The following is a 7657-nucleotide window of genomic DNA, read 5'->3' as shown; positions in this document are numbered from 1 at the left end:
GCGGGGGGGGCCGGGGCAGGGGTAGGGGTAGGGGTGCTCCGCTCCCCGCGGATCCCGCGCCGGGTGAGCCCTGCGGGGGAAAGTTGCCCGCACAGAGTTTCCTCAGGAGCGCGGAGAAGCGCTGGGGACACCCGCCGCCCGCCCGGAGAAGCCCCGGTAGGGCCCGTGTCCCCTGGCCGTTTCCCTGCCCAGGGCTCTATGTCCCGGGACACCGACACCGCCTCACACCCACCCGGTTCCTGCCCGTGAGTCGCTCACAGAATCACAGGATAGTGATTGCAGTCTTGCACCACCTAATTTTGTGCAATAATTTTATAGAATCATAGAACGGTTTGAGTTGGAAGGGACCTTAAAGATCATCTATTGCCAACACCTGCCACCAGATCACACTGCCCAAGGCCCCATCCAGCCTGGCCTTGAACATCTCCAGCGACGGGGCAGCCACAACTTCCCTGGGCAACCTCTGCCAGCACCTCACCACTCTCATCATGAAGAAATTCCTCCTTATGTCTACTCCAAATCTGTCCCTCTCCAATTTATAGCCATTGCCCTAGTCAGACTTCTCACAATCTCATGATTAGCTCACCACTGTATTGGTGCACCTCCCAAATCACCCTGGGTGCAACCTATTTGAGACATTGCTGGGGAAAACTTAGACCTCTGAACCCTTTCAGCATCTTCTTCAGGCAGTCTAAATGCTCCTTCTGCATACGGACACAGCCTGGAACACCCCCAGCCAGCGTATTTCCACTGTGAAGTCTGTAAGAGTATGTTCTTCCATATTCTCATACCATTCCTCCTTCCCTTCCTACACACTTGCACCTCGTCCCTCTCTGAGCACTTTGTAGTACTGCCAGGGCAGTAGCCCTTTCGTTTGATGGGCTGACTGTATGCCAAACAAGGAAGCAGTGTCTTAGCAGGGTGAATTTTTCTCCCACATTACAGAGGACTCACAATGGGCACTCCCTGCTGAAGGGTTACATTCACAACCATGAAGGCAGCCAGATCATCTTAAAGATCCATGGAGACCCGGCATTGGGGTTGTTAGATGATGCACATCTCCCTCACAGTAACCCACTTGCTCTGTGATGTTATGTCTATTCTAAATTTGCCCCTCTCCAGTTTATACCCATCGCCCCTAGTCTTATCACTACATCCTTTTGTACAGTCCCTCCCCAGCTTTCTTGTAGGCCTTCTTTAGGTAATGTAAGGTCACTATAAGGTCTCCTCTGAGCCTTCTCTTCAGGCTGAACAACCCCAATTCTCTCAGCCGTTCCTCCTACGGGAGGTGCTCCAGCCCTCTAATCGTCTTTGTAATCCTCTGGACCCGTTCCAACAGCTCAATATGCTTCGTATGTTGAGGATTCCAGAACTGGAGAGAGTACTCCAGATGAGATGTATTCCAAGAGAGGAACAGAGGAGCAGAATCACCTCCCCAGACCTGCTGGCTACGCTTCTTTTGATGCAGTCCAGGATACAGTTGGCCTTCTGGGCTGCGAGCGCACATCACCAGCTCATGTTGAGCTTCTCATCAACCAGCACCCCTAAGTCCTTCTCTGCAGGGCTGCTCTCAGTTCCTCCTATGCAGTCAAAATCTACGCTCTTCTAGTTTAAAACCATTATCCCTCATCCTATTCCTGCATTCCCTGATAAAGAGACACTCCCCAGCTTTCCTCCAGCTTTTCCCCAGGACCCCTCTAGGTACCATAAGGCTGCTGTAAAGTCTCCTTGCAGCCTTCTTTTTCCTAGGCTGAACAACTCCAACTCTCTCAGCCTGCCTTTGTAGCTGAGGTGCTCCAGCCTTCTGATCATTTTCACGGCCCTCCTCTGGACTCATTCCAACAGCTCCATGTCTTTCTTCTGTCCCTGTGGCCATCCCCTCCTGTGCTAGAAGTTAAAGCTCATGCCTAGGTCTCCATGTCCTGGGATACCACCACCGCCTCACCTCCTGTTCCCATCCGTGAGTGGTTCACACGGAACTCCAGAAAATGGTCTGGGAAGTGAGGGATTTTGAAGCACCCAGTCCAGAGAAATAAGGTTCTCACAGACAAATCTATGCAGCTGTGATATGAAAAAAACATATATAGCAGCTATATGAAATCTAGACTGTCTAGAGCTCTGATTACACATGTATGTGCATTCTATCTCAGAGCTCAGAAATTAATGTCCAATTTATTATTGAAGAAATCTTACCAATGTTCAGAGATCAAATTCTCAAGGTAGGTCTTGGGAAGCTGGAAACATGAGCCATACTCTTGTTATCGCTACTGTATCATTCTATTAGTCTCTGTAAGGTAGAGGAAGGACAATAATACTGACTTATCTTGTTCTGTACTCGGTCATGCTTATGGTCAGGTGGATTTGCTGACATTTGCCAGTGGAAAATCCTACTTACTTCTTACTTCTGGCTCTTCTCACCTGATATTTCCTGATCATTTCATCTCCTATCACTATGCCTGCTGCTAAGTTGGCCTTGTATTAGCAATGACTTTTACTCATACATTATTAAACACAAATCTGTATTGATTGAAGTTATTTCTACTGTTACTTTATGGAATGTAAAACCTACTAAATGAGTTAGATGATAAAGCTGCTCTCCATAGCTCTGCTCAGTGCCCATTAACAGTTAGCAGTAATTAAAGCCTATGCATAGAAATTTGTGCAAGCTACCAGGTAAGAGCCTCCAGAGGCTGGTGGTAACTGATTGCTAACAGTAGAGGATTTGGGATGCTCATCCTACACTTCAGCTGAGTATCTCCTGGTGAGCTGCTTCTACACTTGGAAGTAGTTTGTATGTCACCAGTGCTGCAAAAAAGACAGTTCAGGAGGCTCTGCTTTAGTAAATGCATTTTGTCTGTACTACAAATACAGATGTCAACATTTGGAGTCTGTAAGTAAAGACAACTGGTGTCTGTGCAGCACACAGTTTTTAATTTGAAAAGGAACACCTCTTTTCTGGTATAACAACTAATGAAGACTTACATGGTTGTTCCAGTAATTACTGACACTGCCAGAAGTCTGTGTCAGTACGTATTACCTATTCTGCCAAGCCAGTATGCACAACATGAGAGAATTCAACTTCAGAGGTGCTCTTCAACAGAACTAAATTGGTTTCCTGTTTTGGTATTCCTATGGGCCAATTAAAATCTTGATCTAGTCCTGCTGCTTTGGTAGGTTTTGATCTTTCCATGTCATATGCACACAAACACATTTAAACTGAGGAAAAGTCCTAATGGAACATCTGTGCTCAAATAGTTGTGTAAACCCAGAACAGAGATCTTCTTGACTCTTTATACACCCCAGACGAGATTATATGCTGAGAGGGCTGACGTTAGGATCCTGCAGGAGTTGGAGGCCAGAAGTTATTAACAGATGGGGAGGTTCCAGCCATCTGTGCATGAAGTAAGAGTTTTTTTCTTGGCATCTAGTCCTAAAAAAGGGAGCTTTAATAATTTTCTTCAGTGGCATGCATTCTAGCTTTTTTACTGCTCAGACTGGCTCTATATGTTGTCCATTATGTATGGAAATGAAAATATTTGGAAACTTCTTTGTGCTGCAAAGAGGCACAGATACTGAGGAATAGCAAAGTGGGGTTATTTTGAGGTCAGTGCATTTTATTTTCTCGCAGTGAAATTTAACAGCTGAAGCAGAATCCTTTTTCTTTGAAGAAGTTCTGGGGGTATACCATTTCATTAACCACTTGGAAGGAGAAGTTCCTTAACACAGCTTAATCTGCTTAATGCAACAACCTGTATCTTAATTAGAATCACAGTTAGTATTTCATGAATTGTATCCACAGTGGTGTCTTTCCTTGGAGATAGTGTATGCATTAATTATGGGCAGGACAGCTCAACTAACTTGATTATAAAACTTCTCTTGATGAAGGATTTAACCTCTTTTGCTTAGCTCTCTGAAGTGTAGAATTAGAGTCTTTTTCACAAAGTTTAATTTAGTTGATCAACATAAACTGTTCAGAGCAAGGTACTCATTGTCTTGAGTAGTAACAGAAGCACAGTCTAAAGCAGGAAAGAGTAAAAATTATTACAATTAAAATTTTTATAAATTTACAACTCTGCTGTCTTAATTTGATTGAAAATCCTGCTAGATAATAAAATAAAATAAAATAAAATAAAATAAAATAAAATAAAATTACCATATCTCACTGCTTCTTAGAAATCAAGTAATAGTCCAAAATCCCTTTAGGCTTAGGCTTGCTATACGCAGATACTAGGCAATGTTTAGTGTTACAGTGCAGACACAGTTTATCACAGCTAAAAAGCACACTTGCTTGAACACTTTGGGCTGGATCTCTGAGTGAAATAAACTACCCAAGCAAAGAAGCTTTTCACTACTCTGATATTAGTTATACTGAAATTTTTACTAGCACGGAAATTTTGCAACCAAATAGATTTTACTAGCCTAGCAAAAGCTTCTCTGGCAAAAACAGCCCATATCCGGACATAATCAAAAAGCCTGACCTAGCCCTTCTAATTACAGCGTGGAGAGGAAACCACCCTTATGTTATCCACACTGTTTTGGAGAGAAACTGTTAAGGGAGAAAAGTTATTTGGCACCTGTTGCAAGCAGAGGCAAGCGGAGTTTCAAAACACGTTGGATGTTAAGTTACCTGTGAAAGAGTGTAACTTGCACAACTAGCTAACATGCTTTCAGCCAGTATGTTTTGTATATATATATATGGGTACAAAATTCTTCACAGCAATGTTTAATCAAAACATTAACTTGCCTTAGCTACAAAATTGACATATAATCAATATATAATGCTTAATGACATGACTGTAAATGTCATATTTACCATAACAAATAAGTTTTGAAAGAATTTGACAGTCTTTGAGACTACAGAGTGGCAAAGGGAAGCTCTCTGTGACCAGTTCTCCGTGATGGACAACTTTCATGGGAGGCCTCTCTGCAGGGCAACTCTACACGACGGACTCTCAGTGAGGACAACTCTACATGAGGAGGATTAAGGTTTGGGACTCCCTGTGTAGAGTTGCCCTTGTGGAGAGTCAGCCATGTAGAGTTGTCCGATGGGGAGTTGGCTGCAGAAAGTTGGCCATATAGAGTTGTCCCATAGAGAGTTGGCTGTGGAGAGTTGTCCTAGACCCCTACAGAGAAGGATCCTATGAACTGCAATTAAAACAAACCAAAATGTGCTTCTAAATAGTATGCGAAATTCTCTCTGCTGCCTAGCTGGTATCTCTATAACTTCTATTTAGTGGACATACCTGGGGGAGACAATAAACAAGAACTATAACAGACACATTTAGGCTGTGTTACAGTAGTAACATGCCAGGAACATGCTCCAGCCCTGACACCAAATTGTACAATGTGTGTATTTTCATGCAGATAAACCTTCCTGGTCATGAAGAGCAGGTGGCTGCATCAAAATTGCTGCCCCGGCCCACACTAATCCCTGTAGCCTGCTTGGGCACTAGCTGGGAATGCTAGTTGGCAGGAGCCAAAACTCAGGTAGCAGCCCTGCTAGCCATTTAACAGTTATTAAACTGTGGCAATGTTAAGACCTGTGCTTAGTGGAATACGTCTAGCCTTAGAAAACACCCCGATTTTGAGATTTAACTATGTATCTCAGGGGAAATTAAGTTGTTACAGTTGTTTCCAGAATTGGTGAAGCTTGGCAGTGTCCTTGTGAACAAGCACCACCATGAGATGATATTGCTACAGTCAGTACCTGATAATGTATTGTAATATTGCATAACATTTTGCAAAATTACTGTCATTAAAATTTATTTAGTAAATTCAGTTACAGTGTCTAAAAGGCCTGATCAGATCCAGATTCCTCTGTGAGTGGCAGTGTGCTGAAAGAAAAATCTTTGCCCTTTTGCAACTGAATTTGTAATTGGGTACAAGATACAGTAATAGGTTTAGTGAACAGGAAAAAGTCATTCTGAATGTACAAGGAAGAAAAAGAAAAAGATTATAGCTTCTATCATGGTTAGGTTGCAACGAGTGTCTTGACTTTTAGATTTAGAAATTGTAGAACTTTGTGCGGCTTTCATTGCAGGCAAGATGATGACAAACTGTTTCTTTGCATCTAAATGCATTACTGAGAGTGTCCCTCCAGCAGTCATTTTACTGATACTAAAATGTATTGACTCCACAACTTTCTTTCATTTAAGGTAGTATTTCTTACCTGTAGTGCTTGAATGTGAATGATCTTAACTATAATCTCTAGTTTAATGTCTGATATGACTGGATCACTTCCTCTATATGTAACAACCCTTATTCACACACCATTTATATCTCTGTGGTTTCATTGTTTTGTGTCTCTAAGAAGTATTTGGCTCTAGCTCTGTGCTTTTATTCATCACAGAGCAAGTGGGTTATTGTGAGGCAGATATGCATCATCTGACAACCCCAATGCCGGGTCTCCATGGATCTTTAAGATGATCTGGCTGCCTTCATGGTTGTGAATGTAACCCTTCAGCAGGGAGTGCCCATTGTGAGTCCTCTGTAATGTGGGAGAAAAATTCATCCTGCTAAGACACTGCTTCCTTGTTTGGCATACAGTCAGCCCATCAAACGAAAGGGCTACTGCCCTGGCAGTACTACAAAGTGCTCAGAGAGGGACGAGGTGCAAGTGTGTAGGAAGGGAAGGAGGAATGGTATGAGAATATGGAAGAATATACTCTTACAGACTTCACAGTGGAAATATGCTGGCTGGGGGTGTTCCAGGCTGTGTCCGTATGCAGAACGAGCATCTAGACTGCCTGAAGAAGATGCTGAAAGGGTTCAAAGGTCTAAGTTTTCCCCAGCAATGTCTCAAATAGGTTGCACCCAGGGTGATTTGGGAGGTGCACCAATACAGTGGTGAGCTAATCATGAGATTGTGGCAAGTCTGACTAGGGCAATGGCTATAAATTGGAGAGGGACAGATTTGGAGTAGACATAAGGAGGAATTTCTTCATGATGAGAGTGGTGAGGTGCTGGCAGAGGTTGCCCAGGGAAGTTGTGGCTGCCCCGTCTCTGGAGATGTTCAAGGCCAGGCTGGATGGGGCCTTGGGCAGCGTGATCTAGTGGGAGGTGTCCCTGCCCATCACAGGAGTTTTCAACTAGATGATCTTAAGGTGCCTTCCAACCCAAACTCTTCTACGATTCTTTGTCAGTTTAGCCACTTGCTCTACATGCTTTATAGGAGTTTTCTATAAAGCTGCAGACCATTAAAACTGTCTCTCCTTTCTCAGGTTTGCACATATACCCATTCTGAGATCCTAGGACTGGAACAACTTCTTTCAATTCACTCCCTGTCTCATTTTTTTTGTGTTTAAAGCCAGTCTGACAACAGTGCAGAATAAAACCAGTGACAGTTGTGGAAGAACTGGGGCCACTGTTTACTCATATGCTTTCAGAGCACCTATGTCAAGACAAAGCCATAGAAACATAAAACTATATATAAACTGGCTTTTCCAGAAAGAACTAAACTAAGCAAGCTTGGTGTCCTAATAATCTCTATTCACTGCTCTGTAGTTTCACCCTCCTAGTGCAGTAATTCGAGCCCGCTTCTCTCCATGCTTTCCATAACATCTGTTCAGGCAAGAGGCAGTGCGGGCTGTGGTTAACCTAGTTATTCGTATGTGCAGGCAGACCAGCCAGCAAGTGCACATACCCACTGCCAGCTGGC

The sequence above is a fragment of the Cuculus canorus genome, chromosome 1, assembly GCF_017976375.1.
Source record: "Cuculus canorus isolate bCucCan1 chromosome 1, bCucCan1.pri, whole genome shotgun sequence".
NCBI classification, from domain to species: Eukaryota; Metazoa; Chordata; class Aves; order Cuculiformes; family Cuculidae; genus Cuculus; species Cuculus canorus.
The sequence above is the reverse complement of the archived record's forward strand: the minus strand, read 5'-3'. Positions refer to the sequence as shown.